Source organism: Salmo salar, chromosome 01 (genome assembly GCF_965601325.2).
Source record: "Salmo salar chromosome 01, fSalSal1, whole genome shotgun sequence".
In the NCBI taxonomy this organism is placed as follows: Eukaryota; Metazoa; Chordata; class Actinopteri; order Salmoniformes; family Salmonidae; genus Salmo; species Salmo salar.
The window spans coordinates 66,741,899-66,754,524 of record NC_138291.1 but is presented as its reverse complement, the minus strand read 5'-3'; positions in this window follow the sequence as shown (position 1 = coordinate 66,754,524).

The window sequence follows — 12,626 nt, the reverse complement described above, 5'->3', positions numbered from 1 at the left end:
ACTTCAATTTCTCAAACATATGACTATTTTACAGCTATTTAAAGACAAGACTCTCGTTTATCTAACCACACTGTCCGATTTCAAAAAGGCTTTACAACGAAAGCAAAACATTAGATTATGTCAGGAGAGTGCCCAGCCAGAAATAATCAGACACCCATTTTTCAAGCTAGCATACAATGTCACATAAACCCAAAGCCACAGCTAAATGCAGCACTAACCTTTTATGATCTTCATCAGATGACACACCTAGGACATTATGTTATACAATACATGCATGTCTGTTCAATCAAGTTCATATTTATATCAAAAAACAGCTTTTTACATTAGCATGTGACGTTCAGAACTAGCATACCCCCCGCAAACTTCCGGTGAATTTACTAACAATTTTACTAAATTACTCACGATAAACGTTCACAAAAAGCATAACAATTATTTTAAGAATTATAGATACATTACTCCTCTATGCACTCGATATGTCCGATTTTAAAATAGCTTTTCGGATGAAGCACATTTTGCAATATTCTAAGTACATAGCCCAGCCATCAAGGGCTAGCTATTTAGACACCCAGCACGTTTAGCCTTCACCAATATCAGATTTACTATTATAAAAGTTTGATTACCTTTTGTTGTCTTCGTCAGAATGCACTCCCAGGACTTCTACTTCAATAACAAATGTAGGTTTGGTCCCAAATAATCCATCTTTATATCCAAATAGCGTTGTTTTGTTCGTGCGTTCTAGACACTATCAGAATGGTAATCCACGGTCATGCGCATGGCGCAGAACGTGACAAAAAATGTCTAAATATTCCATTACCGTACTTCGAAGCATGTCAACCGCTGTTTAAAATCAATTTTTATGCAATTTATCTCGTAGAAAAGCGATAATATTCCGACCGGGAATCTGCAATAAGTTAAACAGCCTAATGAATATACTCCACGGGGGCTAATCGCGCACGCGCCTCATTCAATGGTCCTCTGATCGGCCACTTGGATAAGGTGATAATCTGTTTCAGCCTGAGGCTGCCTCGTCATCCTTCAGGATTTTCCCGGCTTCTGAGAGCCTATTGGAGCCCTGGGAATTGTCACGTTACAGCTAAGATCCTTACTCTTCAATAAACAGATGCAAGACGCACGACTCCTTGTCAGACAGGGCACTTCCTGCATGAAACCTTGTCAGGTTTTTGCCTGCCATAGGAGTTCTGTTATACTCACAGAAACCATTCAAACAGTTTTAGAAACTTTAGGGTGTTTTCTATCCAAACCTGAACAATAATATGCATATTCTAGCTTCTGAGTTGGTGTAGGAGGCAGTTAAAAATGGGCACATATTTTTTCCAAAATTCTCAATACTGCCCCCTAGCCCAAACAGGTTAACGGACTTGACTGGTTAAATAAAATACATAAAAGTTCCTTCTAACATCTACACTCTCTCCTCCTCTTACCTTTTCCCTTCACTTGTAGACTTCAGTGCAGCATGTGAACAGGCAAAAAAAACTTTCCAAGACAAACTTTCATACCATTACCGCTAACCGCTACACACAGCCATTACATTACATTACATTTAAGTCAGTTAGCAGACGCTCTTATCCAGAGCGACTTACAAATTGGTGCATTCACCTTATGATATCTAGTGGAACAACCACTTTACAATAGTGCATCAAATCTTTTAAGGGGGGGGGGGGGGTTAGAAGGATTACTTTATCCTATCCTAGGTATTCCTTAAAGAGGTGGGGTTTCAGGTGTCTCCGGAAAGTGGAGACTGACTCCGCTGTCCTGGCGTCGTGAGGGAGCTTGTTCCACCATTGGGGTGCCAGAGCAGCGAACAGTTTTGACTGGGCTGAGCGGGAACTGTGCTTCCTCAGAGATAGGGGGGCCAGCAGGCCAGAGGTGGATGAACGCAGTGCCCTTGTTTGGGTGTAGGGCCTGATCAGAGCCTGAAGGTATGGAGGTGCCGTTCCCTTCACAGCTCCGTAGGCAATCACCATGGTCTTGTAGCGGATGCGAGCTTCAACTGGAAGCCAGTGGAGAAAGCGGAGGAGCGGGGTGACGTGAGAGAACTTGGGAAGGTTGAACACCAGACGGGCTGCGGCGTTCTGGATGAGTTGTAGGGGTTTAATGGCACAGGCAGGGAGCCCAGCCAACAGCGAGTTGCAGTAATCCAGACGGGAGATGACAAGTGCCTGGATTAGGACCTGCGCCGCTTCCTGTGTGAGGCAGGGTCGTACTCTGCGAATGTTGTAGAGCATGAACCTACAGGATCGGGTCACCGCCTTGATGTTAGTGGAGAATGACAGGGTGTTGTCCAGGATCACGCCAAGGTTCTTAGCACTCTGGGAGGAGGACACAAGGGAGTTGTCAACCGTGATGGCGAGATCATGGAACGGGCAGTCCTTCCCCAGGAGGAAGAGCAGCTCCGTCTTGCCGAGGTTTAGCTTGAGCTGGTGATCTGTCATCCACACTGATATGTCTGACAGACATGCAGAGATGCGATTCGCCGCCTGGTTATCAGAAGGGGGAAAGGAGAAGATTAATTGTGTGTCGTCTGCATAGCAATGATAGGAGAGACCATGTGAAGATATGACAGAGCCAAGTGACTTGGTGTATAGCGAGAATAGGAGAGGGCCTAGAACAGAGCCCTGGGGGACACCAGTGGTGAGAGCGCATGGAGCGGAGACAGATTCTCGCCATGCCACCTGGTAGGAGCGACCTGTCAGGTAGGACGCAATCCAAGCGTGGGCCGCGCCAGAGATGCCCAACTCGGAGAGGGTGGAGAGGAGGATCTGATGGTTCACAGTATCAAAGGCAGCAGATAGGTCTAGAAGGATGAGAGCAGAGGAGAGAGAGTTAGCTTTAGCAGTGCGGAGAGCCTCCGTGACACAGAGAAGAGCAGTCTCAGTTGAATGCCCAGTCTTGAAACCTGACTGATTAGGATCAAGAAGGTCATTCTGAGAGAGATAGCAGGAGAGCTGGCCAAGGACGGCACGTTCAAGAGTTTTGGAGAGAAAAGAAAGAAGGGATACTGGTCTGTAGTTGTTGACATCGGAGGGATCGAGTGTAGGTTTTTTCAGAAGGGGTGCAACTCTCGCTCAGAGCCCACATCGTTATATTAATATCACAGTCAACATAGCTACTAGCACCAACGAGTCAGTGAACTCGCTAAAATCATGCATTACAGTGTACAGCAAGCAGTTTAGCAGTTACACCGGCGGGCCCAGGTGGCAATAAATTAATAAAACCATAAGCTTATCTTAACTTAGAAGATTTCCAGTGTTGGATAGCCATAGCCAGCTAGCTAAAATAGTATCCCTCTCTCCTTGAACCGGGTGTTTGACTAGGCTAAACTAGATAGCTGCATTCCCTTACATTTAAACTCAGTTTTTCACAATTCCTGACATTTCATCCTAGTAAAAATTCCCTGTCTTAGGTCAGTTAGGATCACCACTTCATTTAAGAATTTGAAATGTCAATAATAGTAGAGACAATTATTTATTTGTGCTTTTATTTCTTTTATCAAATTCCCAGTGGGTCAGAAGTAAAAATACAAACACTCAATAAGTATTTGGTAGCATTGCCTTTAAATTGTTTTATTTGGGTCAAATGTTTTGGGTAGCCTTCCACGAGCTTCCCATAATAATTTGGGTGAATTTTGGTCCATTCCTCCTGACAGAGCTGGTGTAACTGAGTCAGGTTTGTAGGCCTCCTTGCTCGCACACACTTTTTCAGTTCTGCCCACAACTTTTCTATAGGATTGAGGTCAGGGCTTTGTGATGGCCACTCCAATACCTTGACTTTGTTGTCCTTTAGCCATTTTGCCACAACTTTGGAAGTATGCTTGGGGTCATTGTCCATTCGGAAGACACATTTGCGACCAAGCTTTAACTTCCTGACTGATGTGTTGAGGTTTTGCTTCAATATATCCACATAATTTTCCTTTCCTCATGATGCCATCTATTTTGTGAAGTGCACCAGTCCCTCCTGCAGCAAAGCATCACCACAACATGATGCTGCCACCCCCGTGCTTCACGGTTGGGATGGTGTTCTTCGGCTTGCAAGCCTCCCCTTTTTTCCTCTAAACATAATGATGGTCATTATGGCCAGGATTAAATGTCTAGGATTAAATGTCAGGAATTGTGAAAAACTGAGTTTGAATGTATTTGGTTAAGGTGTATGTAAACTTCCGACTTCAACTGTAGATCATTTTGTACCTGTTTCCTCCAGCATCTTCACAAGGTCCTTTGCTGTTGTTCTGGGATTGATTTACACTTCTCGCACCAAAGTACGTTCATCTCTAGGAGACAGAACGTTTCTCCTTCCTGAGCGGTATTATGGCTGCTTGGTCCCATAGGGTTTATACTGGTGTACTATTGTTTGTACAGATGCACGTGGTACGTTCAGGCGTTTGGAAATTGCTCCCAAGGATGAACCCAACTTGTGGAGGTATACCATTTTTTGGTCTGAGGTCTTGGCTGATTTCTTTTGATTTTCCCATGATGTCAAGCAAAGAGGCACTGAGTTTGAAGGTAGGCCTTGAAATACATCCACAGGTACACCTCCAATTGACTCAGATGATGTGAATTAGCCTATCAGAAGTTTCTAAAGCCATGACATAATTTTCTGGAATATTCCAAACTGTTTAAAGGCACAGTCAACTTGGTGTATGTAAACTTCTGACCCACTGGAATTGTGGTACAGTGAATAATACGTTAAATAATCTTTCTGTAAACAATTGTTGGAAAAATTACTTCTGTCATGCACAAAGTAGATGTCCTAACCGACTTGCCAAAACTATAGTTTGTTAACAATAAATTTGTGGATTGGTTGAAAAACGAGTTTTAATGACTCCAACCTAAGTGTATGTAAACTTCCGACTTCAACTGTATGTGAAAGTGAAAATAAAATAATGTATACACTACCCTTCAAAAGTTTGAGGTCACTTAGAAATGTCCTTGTTTTTGAAAGAAATAAAATTTTTGTCCATTAAAATAACACAATACTTATCAGAAATGACTATTGTAGCTGGAAACGGCAGATTCTTTATGAAATATCTACATAGGCATACAGAGGCCCATTATCAGCTGCCATCACTCCTGTGTTCCAATGGCACGTTGTGTTAGCTAATCCAAGTTTATCATTTTAAAAGGCTAATTGATCATTAAAAAGCCCTTTTGCAATTATGTTAGCAGAGCTGAAAACTGTTTTCCTGATTAAAGAAGCAATACAGCTGGCCTTCTTTAGACTAGTTGAGTATCTGGAGCATCAGCATTTCTGGGTTCGATTACAGGCTCAAAATGGCCAGAAACAAAGAACTTTCTTCTGAAACTCGTCAGTCTATTCTTGTTTTGAGAAATGAAGGCTATTCCATGGGAGAAATTGCCAAGAAACTGAAGATCTTGTACAACGCTGTGTCACGAATTTCGTTGTGGTGTTGAAGGGAGGACCAAAATGCAGCGGGTATGTGGATACTCATTCTTTTAATGACTTACGAAAAGCATCCACAGGAAAAACCAAAACAATAAACAGTACTCACGACTAGACAGTGTAGCAGGCTCAATCAATGCAGTGCTCACAAACAATTCCCCACAAACACACAGACAAACACACCCAACTAATATAGGACTCCCAATCAAAGGCAACACCACACACCTGCCTTCAATTGGAAGTCCACCCCAATTAACTATACATAGAACAACCCAACCTAGACAGAACATACAAAACACAACTCCTTCTGCCACGCCCTGACCAAAACTTATACACCTACTCCACCTGCTGGTCAGGACGTGACACGCTGTGTACTACTCCCTTCACAGAACAGAGCAAACTGGCTCTAACCAGAATAGAAATAGGAGTGGGAGGCCCCGGTGCACAACTGAGTATGAGGACAAGTACATTAGTGTGTCTAGTTTGAGTAACAGACGCCTCACAAGTCCTCAAGTGGCAGCTTCGTTAAATAGTACCCGCAAAACAGCAGTCTCAACGTCAACAGTGAAGAGGCGACTCCGGGATGCTGGCCTTCTAGGCAGAGTTGCAAATAAAAAGCCATATCTCAAACTGTCCAATAAAAATAAAAGATTAAGATTGGCCAAATAACAGACAATGGACAGAGGAAGATTGTAAAAATGTGTTTAGGACAGAAGATTGTAAGTTTGAGGTGTTCGGATCACAAAGAAGAACATTCGTTAGACACAGAAATAATGTAAAGATGCTGGAGGAGTGCTTGACGCCATCTGTCAAGCATGGTGGAGGCAATGTGATGGTCTGGGGGTGCTTTGGTGGTAGTAAAGTGGGAGATTTGTACAGGGCAAAAGGGATCTTGAAGAAGGAAGGCTATTACTCCATTTTGCAACGCCATGCCATACCCTGTGGACGGCGCTTAATTGGAGCCAATTTCCTCCTACAACAGGACAATGACCCAACACACAGTCAACCTACCAGGGTAGTTACAAACAGCACAGGAATTAAATCCTCAACATGTATTCATCACATTTTTACTAACACTGCAGATATTTGCTTTAAATCAGTATCCAAATCCGTAGGATGTAGTGATCACAATATAATAGCCATATCTAGGAAAAGCAAAGTTCCAAAGGTTGGGCCTAATATAGTGTATAAGAGGTCATACAATAAGTTTTGTAGTGATTCATATGTTTATGATGTAAAGAATATTTGCTGGTCTGTGTTGTGTAATGAGACGCTGCACTTGACGCATTTATGAAACTACGTATTCCAGTTACTAATAAGCACGCACCCATTAAGAAAATGACTAAAAACTGTTGAATCCCCTTGAATGGATGAGGAATTGAAAAATGGTATGGTTGAGAGGGATGAGGCAAAAGGTATGGCAATTAGGTCTGGCAGCCCAACTGATTGGCAAACGTACTGCAAATTAATAAGTAATGTGACTAAACTAATAAAAAGTCAAATAAACTACACTACGCAACTAAAATAAATTATGTAAAGAATGATAGTAAAAAGCTTTGGGGCACCTTAAATGACATTTTTGGGGAAAAAAGCCAACCTGGCTCCTTCATTTATTGAATCAGATGGCTCATTCATCACAAAGCCCAATTATATTGCAAACTACTTTAATAACATTTTCATTGACAAGATAAGCAAACTTAGGGATGGCATGTCAGCAACAAACACTGACACTACACATCCAACTATATCGGACCAAATTATGAAAGACAAGAATTGTACTTTTGAATTCCGTAAAGTCAGCGTGGAAGAGGTGAATTTTTTGTTGTCTATCAACAATCACAAGCCACCAGGGTCTGACAATGTAGATGGAAAATTACTGAGGATAATAGCAGAAGACATTGCCACTCCTATTTGCCACACCTTCAATTTAAGCCTACTATAGAGTGTGTGTTCTCAGGCCTGGAGGGAAGCTAAAGTCATTCCGCTAACCAAGAATAGTAAAGCCCCCTTTACTGGTTCAAATAGCTGACCAATCAGCATGTTACCAACCCTTTGTGAACATCTGGAAAAAATTGTGTTTGACCAGATACAATGCTATTTTACAGAAAACACATTGACAACAGAATTTCAGCATGCTTATAGGGAAGGACACTCAACAAGCACAGCACTTACACAAATGACTGATGATTGGCTGAGAGAAATTGATCAAATTATTGTGGGGGCTGTCTTGTTAGACTTCAGTGCAGCTTTTGACATTATCGATCATAGTCTGCTGCTGGAAAAACATGTGTTATGGCTTTACACCCCCTGCTATAATGTGGATAAAGTGTTACTTGTCTAACAGAACACAGAGAGTGTTCTTTAATGGAAGCCTATCAAATAGAATCCAGATAGAATCAGGAATTCCCCAGGGTAGTTGTTTAGGCCCCTTGCTGTTTACATTTTTTACTAACGACATACCACTGACTTTGAGTAAAGCCAGAGTTTCTATGTATGCGGATGACTCAACACTATACACGTTAGCTACTACAGCGACTGAAATGACTGCAACACTGCAACACTCAACAAAGAGCTGCAGTTAGTTTCAGAGTGGGTGGCAAGGAATAAGTTAGCCATAAATATTTCAAACTAAAAGCATTGTATTTGGACAAAACACTCACTAAACCCCAACTAAATCTAGTAATAAATCATGTGGAAATTGAGCAAGTTGAGATGATTAAACTGCTTGGAGTAACACGAGATTGTAAACTGTCATGGTAAAACCATATTGATGCAGTAGTTGCTAAGATGGGGAGAAGTATGTATATAATAAAGCAATGCTCTGCCTTCTTAACAACACTATCAACAAGGCAGGTCCTACAGGCCCTAGTTTTGTCGCACCTTGGCTACTGTTCTATCAGCATATCGGTTGTGCTACCAGGGCGGACAAAACCCTAGACCACTGTTATTCTAACTTCTGCGACGCATATAAGGCCCTCCCCCGCCCTCCCTTTGGAAAAGCTGACCATGACTCCATTTTGTTGCTCCCAGCCTATAGACAGAAGCTGAAACAGGAAGCTCCCGCCCTCAGGTATGTTCAACGCTGGTCCGACCAATCGGATTCCACGCTTCAAGATTGCTTCGATCACGTGGACTGGGATATGTTCCGCATTGCTGCGAACAACAACATTGACGAATACGCTGACTCGGTGTGCGAGTTCATTAACAAGTGCATCGGTGATGTCGTACCAACAGCGTCTATTAAAACATTCCCCAACCAGAAACCGTGGATTGATGGCAGCATTCGCGCAAAACTGAACGCGCGAACCACTGCTTTTAATCAGGGCAAAGTGACCGGAAACATGACCGAATATAAACAGTGTAGCTATTCCCTCCGCAAGGCAATCAAACAAGCTAAGCGTCAGTACAGAGACAAAGTGGAGTCGCAATTCAACGGCTCAGACACGAGAGGTATGTGGCAGGGTCTACAGTCAATCACGGACTACAAAAGAAAAACCAGCCCCGTCGCGGATCACGATGCCTTGCTCCCAGACAGACAAAACAACTTTTTGCTCACTTTGAGGACAATACAGTGCCACTAACACGGCCCGCTACCAAAACCTGTGGGCTCTCCTTCACTGCAGCCAACGTAAAACATTTAAACTTGTTAACCCTCGCAAGGCTGCAGGCCCAGACGGCATCCCCGGCCGCGTCCTCAGAGCATGCACAGACCAGCTGGCTGGTGTGTTTACAGACATATTCAATCATTCCTTATCCCAGTCTGCTGTTCCCACATGCTTCAAGAGGGCCACCATTGTTCCTGTTCCCAAGAAAGCTAAGGTAACTGAGCTAAATGACTACTGCCCTGTAGCACTCACTTCCGTCATCATGAAGTGCTTTGAGAGACTAGTCAAGGACCATATCACCTCCACCCTACCTGACACCCTAGACCCACTCCAATTTGCTTACCGACCCAATAGGTCCACAGACGACGCAATCGCCATCACACTGCACACTGCCCTAACCCATCTGGACAAGAGGAATACCTATGTAAGAATGCTGTTCATCAATTACAGCTCAGCATTTAACACCATAGGACCCTCAAAAATCGTCATTAAGCTCGAGACCCTGGGTCTCGACCCTGCCCTGTGCAACTGGGTCCTGGACTTCCTGACGGTCCGCGCCCAGGTGGTGAGGGTAGGTAACAACATCTCCACCCCGCTGATCCTCAACACTGGGTCCCCACAAGGGTGCGTTCTCAGCCCTCTCCTGTACTCCCTGTTTACCCACGACTGCGTGGCCATGCACGCATCCAACTCAATCATCAAGTTTGCAGACGACACGACAGTGGTAGGCTTGATTACCAACAACGACGAGACGACCTACAGGGAGGAGGTGAGGGCCCTCGGAGTGTCAGGAAAATAACCTCGCAATCAATGTCAACAAAACAAAAGAGATGATTGTGGACTTCAGGAAACAGCAGAGAGAGCAACCCCCTAGCCACATCGACGGGACAGTAGTGGAGAGCGTGGAGAGTTTAACCTGTTGGGTCTAGGGGGCAGCATTTGCACGTCTGGATAAAAAAAATGTACCCGATTTAATCTGGTTACTAATCCTACCCAGTAACTAGAATATGCATATACTTATTATATATGGATAGAAAACACTCTAAAGTTTCCAAAACTGTTTGAATGGTGTCTGTGAGTATAACAGAACTCATTTGGCAGGCAAAACCCTGAGACATTTTCTGACAGGAAGTGGATACCTGATGTGTTGTATTGACTTTAAACCTATCCCATTGAAAAACACAGGGGTTTAGGAATATTTTGGCACTTCCTATTGCTTCCACTAGATGTCACCAGCCTTTACAAAGTGTTTTGAGTCTTCTGGAGGGAGATCTGACCGAACAAGAGCCATGGAACGGTGATGTCCCATTAGACACCTGGCGCGCTAGTTCATGTTGGGTACCCTCGTTCCAATACGTTATAAAAGAGTATGCATTCGTCCACCTTGAATATTATTCATGTTCTGGTTAAAAAAGGCCCTAATGATTTATGCTATACAACGTTTGACATGTTTGAACGAACGGAAATATATTTTTTCCCCTCGTTCATGACGAGAAGTCCGGCTGGCTTACATCATGTGCTAACGAGACGGAGATTTTTGGACATAAATGATGAGCTTTTTTGAACAAAACTACATTCGTTATGGACCTGTGATACCTGGAAGTGACATCTGATGAAGAGAATCAAAGGTAATGGATTATTTACATAGTATTTTCGATTTTAGATCTCCCCAACATGACGTCTAGTCTGTATCGCAACGCGTATTTTTCTGGGCGCAGTGCTCAGATTATTGCAAAGTGTGATTTCCCAGTAAGGTTATTTTTAAATCTGGTAAGTTGATTGCGTTCAAGAGATGTAAATCTATAATTCTTTAAATGACAATATAATATTTTACCAATGTTTTCTAATTTTAATTATTTAATTTGTGGTGTTGACTTGACTGCCGGTTATTGGAGGGAAACGATTTCCTCAACATCAATGCCATAGTAAAACGCTGTTTTTGGATATAAATATGAACTTGATAGAACTAAAAATGCATGCATTGTCTAACATAATGTCCTAGGAGTGTCATCTGATGGAGATTGTAAAAGGTTAGTGCATCATTTTAGCTGGTTTTATGGTTTTGGTGACCCTGTCTTTGACTTGACAAAACATTACACACAACTCTTGTAAATGTACTGTCCTAACATACTCTAAATTTATGCTTTCGCCGTAAAACCTTTTTGAAATCGTAAAACGTGGTTAGATTAAGGAGATGTTTATCTTTCAAATGGTGTAAAATAGTTGTATTTTTGAAAAATTTGAATTTTGACATTTATTTGGATTCAAATTTGCCGCTCTTGAAATGCACCTGCTGTTGATGGAGTGCACCACGGGTGGCACGCTAGCGTCCCACCTAGCCCCAAGAGGTTAAGTTCCTCGGCGTACACATCATGGACAAACTGAAATGGTCCACCCACACAGACAACGTGGTGAAGAAGGCGCAGCAGCGCCTCTTCAACCTCAGGAGGCTGAAGAAATTTGGCTTGTCACCAAAAACAATCACAAACTTTTACAGATGCACAATCGAGAGCATCCTGTCGGGCTGTATCACCGCCTGGTACGGCAGCTGCTCCGCCCATAACCGGAAGGCTCTCCAGAGGGTAGTGAGGTCTGCACAACGCATCACCGGGTGCAAACTACCTGCCCTCCAGGACACCTACACCACCCGATGTCACAGGAAGGCCAAAAAGATAATCAAGGACAGCAACCACCCGAGCCACTGCCTGTTCACCCCCCTAACAACCAGAAGGCGAGGTCAGTACAGGTGCTGGAACTGAGAGACTGGAAAACAGCTTCTATCTCAAGGCCATCACACTGTTAAACAGCCATCACTAACATTGAGTGGCTGCTGCCAAGATACTGACTCAACTCAAGCCACTTTAATAATGTGAGAATCGATGTAATGAATTTATCACTTGCCACTTTATATTATTTATATTAGATAATGTTTACATAACCTACATTGTTCATCTCATATGTATATACTGTACGCCATACCATCTACTGCATCTTGCCATCTTGATGTAATTAGATTTATCACTAGCCACTTTAAACAATGCCACTTTATATAATGTTTTCATAACCTACATTACTCATCTCATATATATATACTGTACTCTATACCATCTACTGCATCTTGCCATCCTGATGTAATGTATCACTAGCCACCTTAAACAATGCTGCTTTATATGTTTTCATACCCTACAATACTCATCTCATATGTATATACTGTATTCCATACCATCTATTACATCTTGCCTAGGCCGTTCGGCCATCACTCATTTATATATGTTTATGTACATATTCGTATTCATTCCTTTACACTTGTGTGTACAAGGTAGTTGTTGTGGAATTGGTAGATTACTTGTTAGATATTACTGCATGGTCGGAACTAGAAGCACAAGCATTTCGCTACACTTGCATAACACCTGCTAACCATGTGTATGTGACAAATACATTTTATTTGATTTGGTCAGGTGCCACAAAAAAGGACATAGGAAAATTGCAAATGGCTCAGAACAGGGCAGCACGGCTGACCCTTGGATGTACACAGAGAGCTAAAATGTATAATATGCATGTCAATCTCTCCTGGCTGAAAATGGAGGAGACTGACTTCATCAC